The sequence below is a fragment of the Pinus tabuliformis genome, chromosome 7 (genome assembly GCF_031772625.1).
Source record: "Pinus tabuliformis cultivar Carrire ecotype Pingquan chromosome 7, CPIR1, whole genome shotgun sequence".
Taxonomy (NCBI): Eukaryota; Viridiplantae; Streptophyta; class Pinopsida; order Pinales; family Pinaceae; genus Pinus; species Pinus tabuliformis.
Window position 1 is genome coordinate 77,929,287 of NC_142293.1, and position 13,541 is coordinate 77,942,827.

Sequence of the window (13,541 nt, forward strand, 5' to 3'; positions counted from 1 at the left end):
CTGCTATTCTCCCATAATTCTTAACAGACTTACGATAATACACTATCAACCTAAGAAATCCTGGAAGATGCTTTATGGTTGTGGGGATTTCCATTCCTTAATGGATATAATTTTTTTAGGGTCTACCTTAACACCCTTATGAGATACAATATGACCTAGATATTCCACCTCCTCTACTCCAAAGAAAAATTTGAAGGTTTTTGCATATAATTGTTTCTCCTCCAATAGTTTGGGCACCCTGTTAACATGTTGAACATGATCCTTCCAAGACTTGTTGTAGATTAGTATATCATCAAAAAATACTAACACAATTTTTCTAGTGAAGGGTTTGAAAATGGAATTCATCAAACCTTGAAATGTGGAAGGTGCATCGGTAAGGAAAAAAGGCATGACCAAAAATTCATAATGACCCTCATGAATTCTAAATGCATTTTTCAAAATGTCTTCAGTCTTCATTCTAATTTGATGATATCTCAAATGAAGATCCAACTTGGTGAAGTAAATTTCTCCACATAATTCATCCAACAATTCATCAATGACATGAATGGGGAATTTATATTTAATAGTGATCCTTTTGATATCTGCAAGGCTTAATGTTTGGAGGAACACTTCCTGGAATCAAATGAATATAAATGTCATGATCACGAATAGGTGGGAGGCATTTGGGAGTCTCAAATACCTTGGAATGATTTTCCAAGACTTTTTGGAGATATGGAGAAATAGATGATTTTCATATTTGAACCTCTAGTGAGCATAATTGTGCAATTACACCTTATTATTATTTCTTTAGAAACTTTATCATGCCATTAGAGTTGATTATATTTCCTAGTTTCCCTGCAATACCCCTTAATTCAAATTCATTTCCTTACCAAAAACATTTCAATAAAAAATATTAAAAATTAAAAGCTATTGTACCCAAATATTGTAACCATTGGACTCCTAGTACACCATCAGCACCATCCATTGGAATGGAAATCATTGGACTACTCAATACATATTCCCCAATGGTTAGCTTGATATTATGGCACTTTCTAGATAAACTTATAGTTCCTCCATTTTCAACCATCACTTGTCACTGTGGTGCTAGATATAGGAAGCAATTCAATTCCTTGGCTATCTTACAATGAATAAATTATGGGTACTACCTGAATCAATCTACAATATTACTTTTCTCTTCTTGATATGTCCTTCTATCTTGAGAGTTTGAGGAGGGGTAATTCCTTCCAATGCATTACAAAATATGGTGGGATTCATTTCTTCTTTCTGTGGGGTTGGTTGCAATAGTATATCCTCTTCTTTTGATATTTCTTGTTCATTTTCTTCCTCCTCTTCAAAATCTATGTCAAATAATTTCTTCTTAGCCCACTTATGACCTTTAATGTATTTTCTATCACAACTATAACAAAGCCCTTTTTCTCTTTTTTCTTCCAATTGTTGTGGTGTCAACCTTGTAGGATTTGGAAGGATAGTATCAAGAACACTTACATCTTTGTAGTTGTGAGTGGTAGAATTACTTGTTGCCATAATTTTTCTTTCAACTTTCCTTGTCACCCTAAATGTCTTCTCCAATGAATCAGGTTCCCAAAAGAAAAACTCATTTTGGATTTTATCCTTTAAATTCCCTATGAAGACATCAATCTTATGCTCCTCTAGAATATCATTTACCCTTAATTTTTGGTAGTCCTCAACGTATTCCATGATTGAACCGTTTTGTTTGAGATTTATGAATTGGCCAAAGAAGGTGTTTCTCTTTGTATCCTCATAATGTGCTATCATTTTCTCCATAAAAATTATCCAAGTGATAAGAGGTTTACAAGAACAAATTCATTGATACCGTACAAACTGATTTTGTTCTAAATATAAAGATGCAATTCATACCTTTTATGTGTTCGACACATCATGTAGATCAAATAATTGCTCGATATGTAGTATCCATGTCACTGGATCCTTGCCATAAAACTTCCTCATATCGATCTTTGGAACATGGTTAGTCTTCAACCCACTGTGTGAGTCTCTAAAATCATAATTTTTATTCCTTTTATCCTCACCATGATTTTCATGGAGTACCTTGTCACCACTAGGAAGCATTTCTTATAGAAATTTTGTCAAACCTTCCTTCATACCTTCCAGGTCCCTTTTCAAATATGTTTTTAAACCATCCTTCAAACCTTCCATATTGACATTCATCATTTCTTCGATGTCGCATTTAAAACCATCCATCTTAGCTTCCAATTCATTTTTGGTTACTCTTTGTGAGAGTGCAATTTGTTGCAACTAATCTCGAATTTTTGATATATCATGTTGCATTTCTTCCTCTTCTTCATGCATCATAGAAGATAATTCTAGTTTCTTACTAAGTGTGTCCACTTTTTGTTTCGAGGAATTTTGAAATCAAACAATGATATCTATGCTTCATTGTGCCGTTTGAATCACTTCAACCTAATTTTTCAAACAAAAGTTATGCAAAATTTTAAAAATACACACCTTTTTCTTGCTTTGTAGTAGCTCAATATTGAATCTATTGTATCTCTGTAATTTCGTAACTCCAAGGTCTGAAATTTCATCCTATGGTTACCCTATGAGTCTTGTTTCCAACCCCACAAGTTAGATCAAGGTTGGATTCTTCAACAAAGAGTTATTCTTGATCTCCCACTGTGACCAGATTATAGACTAGTTCATTAGAGAAAACTTGTATAGAGTGGCATGTGTCACTGTTTTGACATTCGTGCTTGAAAACGATACACCAAAAGCTAGAGTCTGTTCAATTTTAGTTACATTTTAAAGAATTCAATTTTGATGCTCAGATAGAAAGTTATGATTATTTTCGCTAAGTCACATGTTTGAGACTGACTTCTAGATCTTGCAAAAACCCTAACTTACTCGGATCATATCTCTAAAAACATAATAAAACAAGATATAAATTTTTACATGAATTTCACCGCAATTACTACTCTATGTGGTCTAAATTTCAGCTTCAGAAGCCTTGTATAAAAAAATTTATAGTGAACATTCCAAGATGACCTATTTGGAGGAGCGAAACCCTAGAATCCAAAGCTCTAATACTAAATGTTATGAAACCAACTCATAAAATATAGGTAAATGACTTAAAAATTATCCTCTTCATGGGGGAAATGTCCTTTACATTACATAAATGAGTAATTATTGGATGATAAAAATTACAAGACCTTATTTCTATATATAGGAGTCTAAGGAGTCACAACATAATCATAGTCTACATAAAAATAATAATTTAAGGGGGATTCTATTGGGCACAATAATAAAAATATGGGGACTACGTGGGCACAACAATAACAATAAGGGGGCTGCATTAACAACAAAAATAAGGGGCTACACTAGTATTATAGGGACCTAACAAACTAAGGCTACTAGGCTTGACAAGGTTGTAATTAATTCAGTAACTATTCGATTCCATTCATGATCACAAACACCACCATTCTTGTTGACATTTGAGATATTTAATTATAATGTGTAGAAAAGTTTAGTGGATTCTGGTGCTTCAACAAATTTGATTCCTTGTTAAGCCTACAAAAATATGAATGCCAATCCAGAAAAGACTAATGCTAAAATCCTACAAGTAGATAGGTCTGAAGTACAAGTAATCAATTAACTCAACAATGTACTCATCCACTCATCATCATATTCGATAATACATCAATTCATTGAGATTGTGGTGGTGGACATACCAGAAGCTTATGGCCTTATTTTGAGTAGAGATTGGTCCAATAAACTTCAAGTCTATTTTGCTATGGTTTGGTCTCACTTGTGTCTCCCTTATAAAGGAAATAACGTCAAATAAGAGTTGATAGTGAGACATAGATGAAGTACACCATGACTGAATTGGAAGGGCACAATTAACCAATCCGTTTTTCTCAGGAAACATTAGGGAATTTCTTTCTAGAGTTATAAATTAATTTCTATATAGCACAACCATATCCAATACTAATAGACAAGCAATCAAATCTCCTTCCTTGCAATATGATTGGTTTAAATGAAAATTATATTATATTGTAAATAGTATTAGTGTAGATATTACAATTCTTATAAATAGTAGTAATATTTGGACTTTATACTATGACAAATCTAAAACACAAGATGGACCTAGTGTAGGTTGCATCTTGATGGACCCAAAAAAAATGCTAATTTCTTATTTCTTAGAGTTCAAATGTACCAACAACATGACCCAATATGAAGAACTAATTTTTGGGTTAAAAATGATCATCAATTTAAAGGTAGAGTGTGTCAAGGTAATCGTTGATTATGAAATAACCATTAGACACGTGCATAATAGAATCCATTATTTATCACCTCATCTAAAAATTACCAACAATAAGTATGGAATCTAATTTATGTATTTAAAGCATTTAATATCATTTTAGTACTTAGAATTAATAATGTTGTAGCTGACACCTTAACAAATGTAGCAACCTGATTACTCCTCTTAGAGACAACTTCTCTATTGAAATTGTTTATAAGCCTATTGTTATAAACCATTTTATCACATATGGTCAATAGGCCTTCAACTGGATCAATAAACATCGTTTGACCTCCTTCTATTCATCCTTTCACAAAGCCCTAAACATGACTCATTCTTATCCCTAAGTTTCTGCCTGAAAACACCTTGTTTCAGTCATTTCAAGGACCAATGCTCCCTAGCCTCCTACTGGACAACGTTGACAACCAGGTTTCTCCACTATGGACTATATTGATCACCTATAGGTTTCTCCACTATGCACCTACGTTGGTTCTAGAAATTCAGGAAAAAGAGAGAGAATCCTAAAGCCTCTTCTTCCAAAATATTCTAGGATTTGTTGTAACCATTTACCTCAGATAAAAGTATCGAATCCTATCCTATCCTACCTTGGATTTTTCATCCCTTATCCCTTGATCTAATCCTCCCATCAAGAGTGTATCTCAAGCCCTAATTGGTAAAAGGATAAGAATTCATAAACTACCTCATTCACCTATATATTTACTACCATCCATAAGTAAGGGATTGGCTTTTGGAGAGTGATTCTACCCTTATGTTGCTGATGTGAGATATATCTTTCCATGCATCAGGGTGATTACAGGTGCACTTTGTGACAAGGAAAGGACAAGTCAAGTTGGAGGAGCTCTTTTAGAGGATCAACACGTATTTTTGTTTGTAACTCACTTCATTTCTATTAATGCAAAGATTTCATTATTTTCATATATATGATGTTATGGTTTCATATATTTCAATTACAAACCCTATAACCTTGATTATAATGTGCTCGAAGCACAAATCAAGTCCTTCCTCCTTCATGCACTTTTTTGTTGGACACTTAGTCTTCCTTCTTCCGACACTTTTCTTCCTGTAACTTTGCCCTTCTTTCGGAAACTGATAGTAGTCCTTGTTATGTTTCTTCATTAAGAGATATTATTCTTTGTTCCTTGATAGATTCCTTTACATATGAAGAGTACTTTATCCTTCCTCCAACCGAGCTCTTTCTTGAGATATAGTTGCAGGTCTGATATGACAATAGTGTATCATTGTTTCTTCACGCAAGTGAGGGGATTCCTTCAAGATCCTTATGTGGAGGTCCTCTATTCTTCTTCACTTGAGCGAGCTTCCTTTTCTATAGAGTGAGCGGCCTTATAGGCCTACTTTTCTAGCCCAACCAATGACATATGTATGACTGTGGTGGAGGGCTGCTATGACAGCAAAGATACCCTCCTTATATTTGCACATGTGACTGCTGCTTTCACTAGAAAAAATCCTCTTAGGCTCGAGTGTTTACCCTTCTTCTTTGTTGCACTTGGAGACCCTTCTTCATCCTTTTCACCCTTTTCTTTTGCCTTATACCTTAGCTGATTTCAGAGATGAATTCTTGACATTATGAGGGAATGGACAACCTCTATATATAGAGGATTATCCCTCCTTTAGGCCAACTTGAAGGTCGACTTGTTGACTGTAGGACGACTTGACTTATTTACTTCAGATGGCTTCTTTTGATGGTGCCATTGCTTGGAGGAGACTTGAATTTTCTTGGAGGTGTCATCTTTGACTCTAATATATAAGTATACCTAGTGTAACATGCCCTTAAGGTCTTCAACATAATTATTTTGACTTTTTGACTCACCTATAACACTTTAACATGTGCTAGACCTATTTCAATGCACAAGAAACTCATTGGCATATATAAAAATAATATTTATTTTATTGAATAAATACAAATATCAAAAGTACATTTATGAAGATCGAACCTAGTTACATTTCCTTCAACACTCCCTCTTAACTAGGGAGGTATTCATACAACATTACAAGGTGTTTGGTTATGTTTCAATGTTGAATAATTCACATAAGAGAATCCAGATTGGAAATCCATCTGTTATAGCATCATAGTAACCAACATTGTTCCCACATCAAGGCCTTGAATGACAGCTCTATCTCTCAATAGATCAGAGCACAATGTTGGAGAGACCAATGACTTATAGACACCTTAGTCATTGTCTCTCAAGGTACATACACAACTAGGTGTTCATTGAGCATGAACTTCTAGGACTATTCTTATCTTTGGTTCTCAGCCCTCAAAGAATATCAGTCCTCTTGCCTACTCTTTTCTTCAATGCCCTACACATCCTCACAAATTATCAGATGCCAGATGATTACCCAATCCTCCCATTCTTTCTTCTCAAGTGAATACAAGAATGTTGTGTCCATCTCTTCCTCTCAATTGAGGAAGACATGCCCAAGTATCCTCTCACAAGGTACTTGTCCAAGTTCCTTTATAATTGGGAACTTGTTATAACTCCCTCTTAGCTAGGGACTTGTCCATTCTTTAGAAACTTCTTCTTCGTGGGTCCTCCAGCTACTTGATCTCCTTCTTTCCTTTGATGTCATGAAGTCTTTGTTCTAAATTCTTATAGGTAGGGCATCATCCATTGATCAATTTCCGTCTTGGTTTGTCATGTCATTTCTTCCTTCTTGTAAAGTGCCCTTGTTGTCACATATCGGGTTCTATTTTCATTTGGCTACTCCTTTTTCATCTTGTCTATGCTTTGGACTACTCTTCACATGAATTCTTTGTTGTACTTTCTTGTTCCTATGCTTTGATCTAGTATCCCTTCATGACTTCATCCTGATATTGCTTCAACATCAAATGGTTTTTTTCCTTGATGGCTTATTCATCATGACATCTTTGTAGGGTAGAATCTATTATCTTCACCTTTCATATCTCCAAGGCCTTCACAGGTCTCAAGGGTCATTTGATCTTTTTCTTCCTTTGTCAAACTTGTCATGCGTTCTTTCGGGAGGTGTCTTCAAAGTATCTTTGTCAAATAATTATTTTTTGCGACCATGGTGTTATTCTCATGCTTGATCTCTTTCTTCATTTGTTTCTTCGTGGATATATTGGTAAACCACCTTCTACTCCTTGTGGGAGCACTTCTTCATTGCCTACTTCTTGGACTAGTCAACACTTCTTCTTGCTTCTTAGTCAGCAATCTTATACTCGTTATGTGAGTATTTCCTTTTGTTGACCTTCATTGCATTGTAGTACATGCCTTGGAGCATGTCATTGGTGCAAGAGATTCTTTCATACTTGATCATGTCATAGAAAAATTCCCATGACTCAATAATATACATATTATAACATGACTAAACTTTGATGCATGCATACCTCATCTTGATTCTCCTTTGATCATCTTATATTCAATTGATTGTCCATGGTGTGGCCCTTCTTGCTTCATATTAGCTTGCCTGCATATCACCCTTTTCTTGAATCCCATGAATGGGACTCCCAATAAGACCTCTTCTTTGTTTATGAATATTCTTTTGGAGATTCCATCAAAGGATCTTGAAGACCCTTACCCTGCGAATGTTTCTTTCTTTTTGATGATGGAGGTATTCTAAGATTCTTAATAATGATCAATTTTCTTTCATTGTGGATGAGGTCATATACTAGGTATGCTCCTTCTAAATGAATATATTGAGCTATATTCACCATGCTCCTATATTCTAGAAGATATTTCTATCCATGCATTTTGTTTTATTTATAAATGCTCCTTCTACATGAGTATTTTGAACTCTATGTACATCATTCTTCTAGATTTTAGAAGATGTTTCTAGCCATGCAATTTTATTATATTCCTACATGCTCCTATACTACTCAAAACTTTGAAAGAAGACTTTAGGTAAAGAAGTAGACTTAGTCATAGTAGAGATCTGGAGGATCTTCCTTCTTTTGCTTCTTGTTTTCTTCTTTCATTTCTTGAGTCACATCAGTTTCTTCACTTTTTATTTTTTTGTTGTTTTCCTTCTTTAGTTTTGGAATATTCCTTTTGTAGTGTCCATATTCTTGGCATCCAAAGCATTGGATCTTTGACATATCTCTATTTTTTGTTCTTCGTGGACCAAATTTGCAAATTTTCCCTTTTTCTTAACCATGGTAGCAAATACTTGCTCCGTTGATCCCACATCTTCCTTTTCTTTGAGTCTTGTTTCCTATATCTTACATAGAGACCACATTTAATTTAGTGGGGTGGCTTCCTTCTTGGCATATATGATTGATGTGAAGTTGCCCCAATCATCAGGTAGATCATTGAGTACTACAGCTGTCATCTCTCTGTCAGACATAACTTCTCTTGGCTCTTGAAGTTGATCCCTCATCTCAAAGATCTTCATGAATTATGGAGCTATTCCTTCATTTGATATATTCATATTATACAAATCATTTTGAAGAGATATCAATTCTCCGGTTGTGCTTATCGAGAATAACTTTATTAGTTTGTCATAGATTTATTTTGATGTTTCAAGTTTGGAGACATAAGGAATGAGAGAGTCTTTCATGGATTCTATTAGAATCATTTGAGCTCTTGTCTCATCCTTATTATACTTGGCTAAGGCTTGAGTTTGTTCCTTAGTAGGAATAGTGATATTCCCTTTGATGTGTTCTAGAAGTTCATTCTCCTTGAGAAGTAAATCAGTCCTCTTCTTCCATTCAAGAAAGTTATTGGTACCTACCAATTTTTTGCTTTCCTTACAAAAATACATTGATGTATATTTAGAAGGGGACATATACTTACATGATAGATTTTGAGATGTAGTGGACTTTCTTTCTTCTTGAAGACTTGATGGCTTGCCTTCCTTAGATCTTGATGTTCTTTAAGTTTCTTTTTCCAAGTGGGCTTGCTTGATGATGCGATTTTGTTGATGACTTGTAGCTTGATGTAGTTCCTTCTTCTCTTCTTGTAGGTGCCTTTATGTAAGTATATTCTTGCTTTGTAGTATTCCTTGATGAATGATAGATGGTAGACCTTATTGTCCTTGAAGTGATTAAGACTTCTTGGATTGATGCTTCAAATTTTGTAGATGTCCTTCCTTGATGAGTGTTCTTGAGATGAACTTTCCTTTATGTGTCACCTTAGCCCCGATACCATGTTGAAGAATCTAGGTCGATTAGGTGTAGTGTGATTCTTCATGAATTGATAACAATTTGTGAAGCACTTTTACTTTTATCTTGTTAGATTTATCTTCTTATTATTATTAGTGCATGTTATTTTACTTCATCAAACTGCTATCAAAATACAAAACACAAGAACACAAGATGTTGGCTCTCTCCTAGGGCCAAAAGCTCTCTCTATTAGAGTGGAAAACCCTTTGATAACTTTCTCTTATTGAAGCTTCTTACTGATTAATGCCAAAACCTATACCCTTGACTAGAATGTCCTCCAAGAACAATTCAAGTCCTTCCTCCTTTCTGCACTTTGTTCCCCGACACTTAGTCTTCCTTCTTCCGACACTTTGCCTCCCAAGACTTCGTCCTTCTTCCAGAAACTAATTAGTCCTTATTATGTTTATTCTATAAGATATATTCCTCTTTGTTCCTTGGCAGATTCCTTTACATATGAAGAGTACTTTATCCTTCCTCCAACTGAGCTCTTTCTTGAGATATAGTTGCAGGTCTAATATGACAACAATGTATCATTGTTTCTTAGCACGTGTAAGGGGATCCTTTCAAGGTCCTTATGTGGAGGTATTTGTTTCTTCTTCGCTTGAGTGAGAGGCCTTATAGGCCTACATTTCCGGCCCAACCAATGAGATATGTATTACTATGGTGAAGGTTTGTTATGACAGCCAACATACCCTCTTTATCTTTGCACATGTGATTGCAACTTGCCCTAGAAACAATCCTCTTAGGCTCAGTTATGTACCCTTATTCTTCACTGCACTTGGAGAACCCTTCTTCATCCTTTTTTCACCTTGTTCTCGTGCCTTCTGCCTTTGTTGATTTCATATATGAATGCGTGACCTTATGAGGGAGTGGACAACCTCTATATATAGAGGATTTTCCCTCCTTTATGCCAACTTGAAGGTTGACTTGTTGACCATAGACCGACTTGGCTTATTTTCTTCGGATGGATTCTTTTGATGGTACCATTTCTTGAAGGAGATTTGAATTTGCTTGGAGGTGTATTCTTTGACTCTAATACATAAGTATACCTAGTGTAACATGCCCTTAAGGTCTTCAACATAGTTCTTTTGACTCTTTGACTCACCTATAGCACTTTACCATGTGCTAGACGAATTTCAATGAGAAAGAAACTCATTGACATATATAAAAATAATATTTATTTTCTTGAATAAATACAAATATCAAAAGTACATTTATGAAGACCGAACCTAGTGTATGTTTTAGCAACCATGTTCAGTATCTTCTTATGACTAAGCATGGGTATTCCCTCCTCAGGGATGTTATCAACACAGATGAGACTTCAACTCCAAAGTCTTCCAATCCGCATTCTTAGCTTTGTCTCCTCACTCCTATTTTGACCTATGATATTTATCATAATGTATTTTGGTCACCAGCTTTTCTTTTGGACTCTTACATTAGGGGGCATATGTTATCAGCCTATTTTACCCCCTAGGGTCAAAATTCATTAGTCCTCATTGTTGTTTGATTTTTCCAGGCCTTAGACATTCTTTTTCCATTCATACTTCCTAGTCACATGTATGGAGGCCTATGAGAGTGACTAGAGCTTCCTAATTGCTCCTAGACCTTCCTTGTGTGAGAGACTATGGCCTTTTTCAGTCTTTTCTATGCCTACGATTTCGGATGTATTCTAGAGTGTCTTGGTCCCTAGGAGATCAGTTCGACTCATCACTTATTCGAGTTGGCCAGGACTTATCACTTAGAATTTTCCATGACTTCTTGTCATCCTAAGCATCTACATTCATCCTTTTGGGACCTTTATTATGCCTATTTATACTAGACCATTTGGGAGGGTTAGACTAGTTTTTGGAGAGTTATTTTTGGGGGAGAGCCAGATTCTTACTGAGCTAGAGATATTTAGTTTATGCTACAATCTTTCTACTAGAGAGAGAGGTTATAAGGTTATTGTTTCTTGAGTATTTCTCTTCATGCTCATTTCCTTGTTGTAGTGGGGAGACTCTACCAGATTACAGAGAGGAAGCTTTGAGGTGAAGGTATATGGTTGTAATTTGATTTTTTCATGATTAATAGAAACATATCTTCCTTCCCCGTATCTATTTGTATTCAACATTCTTTATAGTTGTTTCTAGGATATTTTGATCTAGCGATATTTTGAGGAAGATCACTTGTTGTCTCCCTTTGTTTGTGGTTGTGTGTATGGATCGATATCAAGTGTGGATGAGGTAGACCGCTCGAGTGGAGCATGAGAATCTATATCATACCCAAAATCCTTCCCCAACCTGCGAGGAGGTTAGGTGCACACATATTTCCTTGTAGTATATAGAACGGCATTCCTAATGCATGTTTGATCATTTGGGTTGGGACACTATTATATCTCTATTGGTCTTTCCTTTTTTTTTTCAGTGATCTGATTTGAACACAAACCACGGAGCAATAGCTCCTTGCATGTGAATTTATATGCAACAAGCAATCTTGCAACAATGGCAGTGTGACAATCAACATAAATGAACCTTAACACAATTAAGAACAATCAACCTTAATAATATCAAACATCCTTAACATAAAAATTTGACATCAATTCCAACACTACCAACACTTTAATCCTTATACATGAATCAAAACATTTGTCTAGAGAATATAAATGGAAAAAAATAATAAAAATACAAGAGACAAATAAGATGAAATATGAAAAGTCATTTGGGTTTGTCTTGGGTGATTGGGAGGAATGATTGGGATCCTTCCCACCTGGGTTCATTTCCCACAAAGTGACACAATGAGCTTTGATGTAATAGCTTCGAGCCTTGTTGTTCAGAATGAATAATCCACCTAGGACCAAAACATGTCTACTCTGTAATGTACCTCGGTAACCTCACATGTAAAAGAAGGGAGTTAGAATTTTTTTTATACAAATAACCACAAGTAATTATCCAAATCACAACTCCACATTCCTTATTAACCATTAGATATAATGTTCATTAGAACATAAAGTGAATTGCAATAAAGGAAAGTAAGTTGCATAACCATTAACAACCACTGTTGTAGTGTAATAACATAAACTGTCTTATGGACTTTGCAACCATTTCCTTATTTCCTTAGCCATATTACTTAAACACATACTTGGACATTATGATTATCACATCAAATAAAGAATCATCATCATCATCAATCTGACACAAAAGGAAATCACACCATTGAACACCAATATACCCTGGAAACCCCGTAGGGTGAAAACCAACAAACGTTTAATCTTATTATTAAATGCTCGTGAGGGTTTTCACCCCTCACTCAATGGCTTATAAGGGATTCCATCCCTTAACCATTGTTATAAAATCATTACAATGAATTATCATTAAGTTGTCATATAACTAGCTAAAAGCCAATACATTTTCCATGAAACCCTTTACTTACATAACGCCACATGCAACATTCCTTGTGGCATGATTGTTCTAGTTATGTACGATCCCGCAACTCGTACTCATCTGCATGGACCATTAATCCTTTTCTTGACACAACGTTAAATATAATCTATGCCTCGCACAAGTGGTCCAACTTTACCTGCCCATGTTATCATTATCAACATTGACATCATGATTACATTTATAAATAATCATATTAACTAGCATTTCCAATCGCATAAGCACATATTCTTATAGAACAAAACACTAAGGAATTCCTTTGAAGGGACTAACTAAAACATCAGTTATAATATTCTTACATGAAAATTTACATAACCTTTATCAAAAGATCTAGTCCTTTAACTATTACTTTTGATGCATGAAAATATATAAAGCAATCTCACACAACCTGTAGTCTTTTCCCACATGCGAATATATATATCCTTTCTAATGAAAGCTAACAAAAATCTCATGTGCATACACATCTCATTCAACAAGAAACTAAGATAATAGTTATGTTAGCATAAAAGTATTCACATATCATTTTCCTAAAGAAAATGGCTCAATAGTTCTTCAATCCATACAAAGAATATATCTCTATTGACTATACTTTGTGCATCCAATAGCTTATCATAATAGCCCTTCTATTCCCTTCTCTAGAATTCTACCATCATTTCATGTAAACAGTTACATACTTCTTTATTAAAGGAGG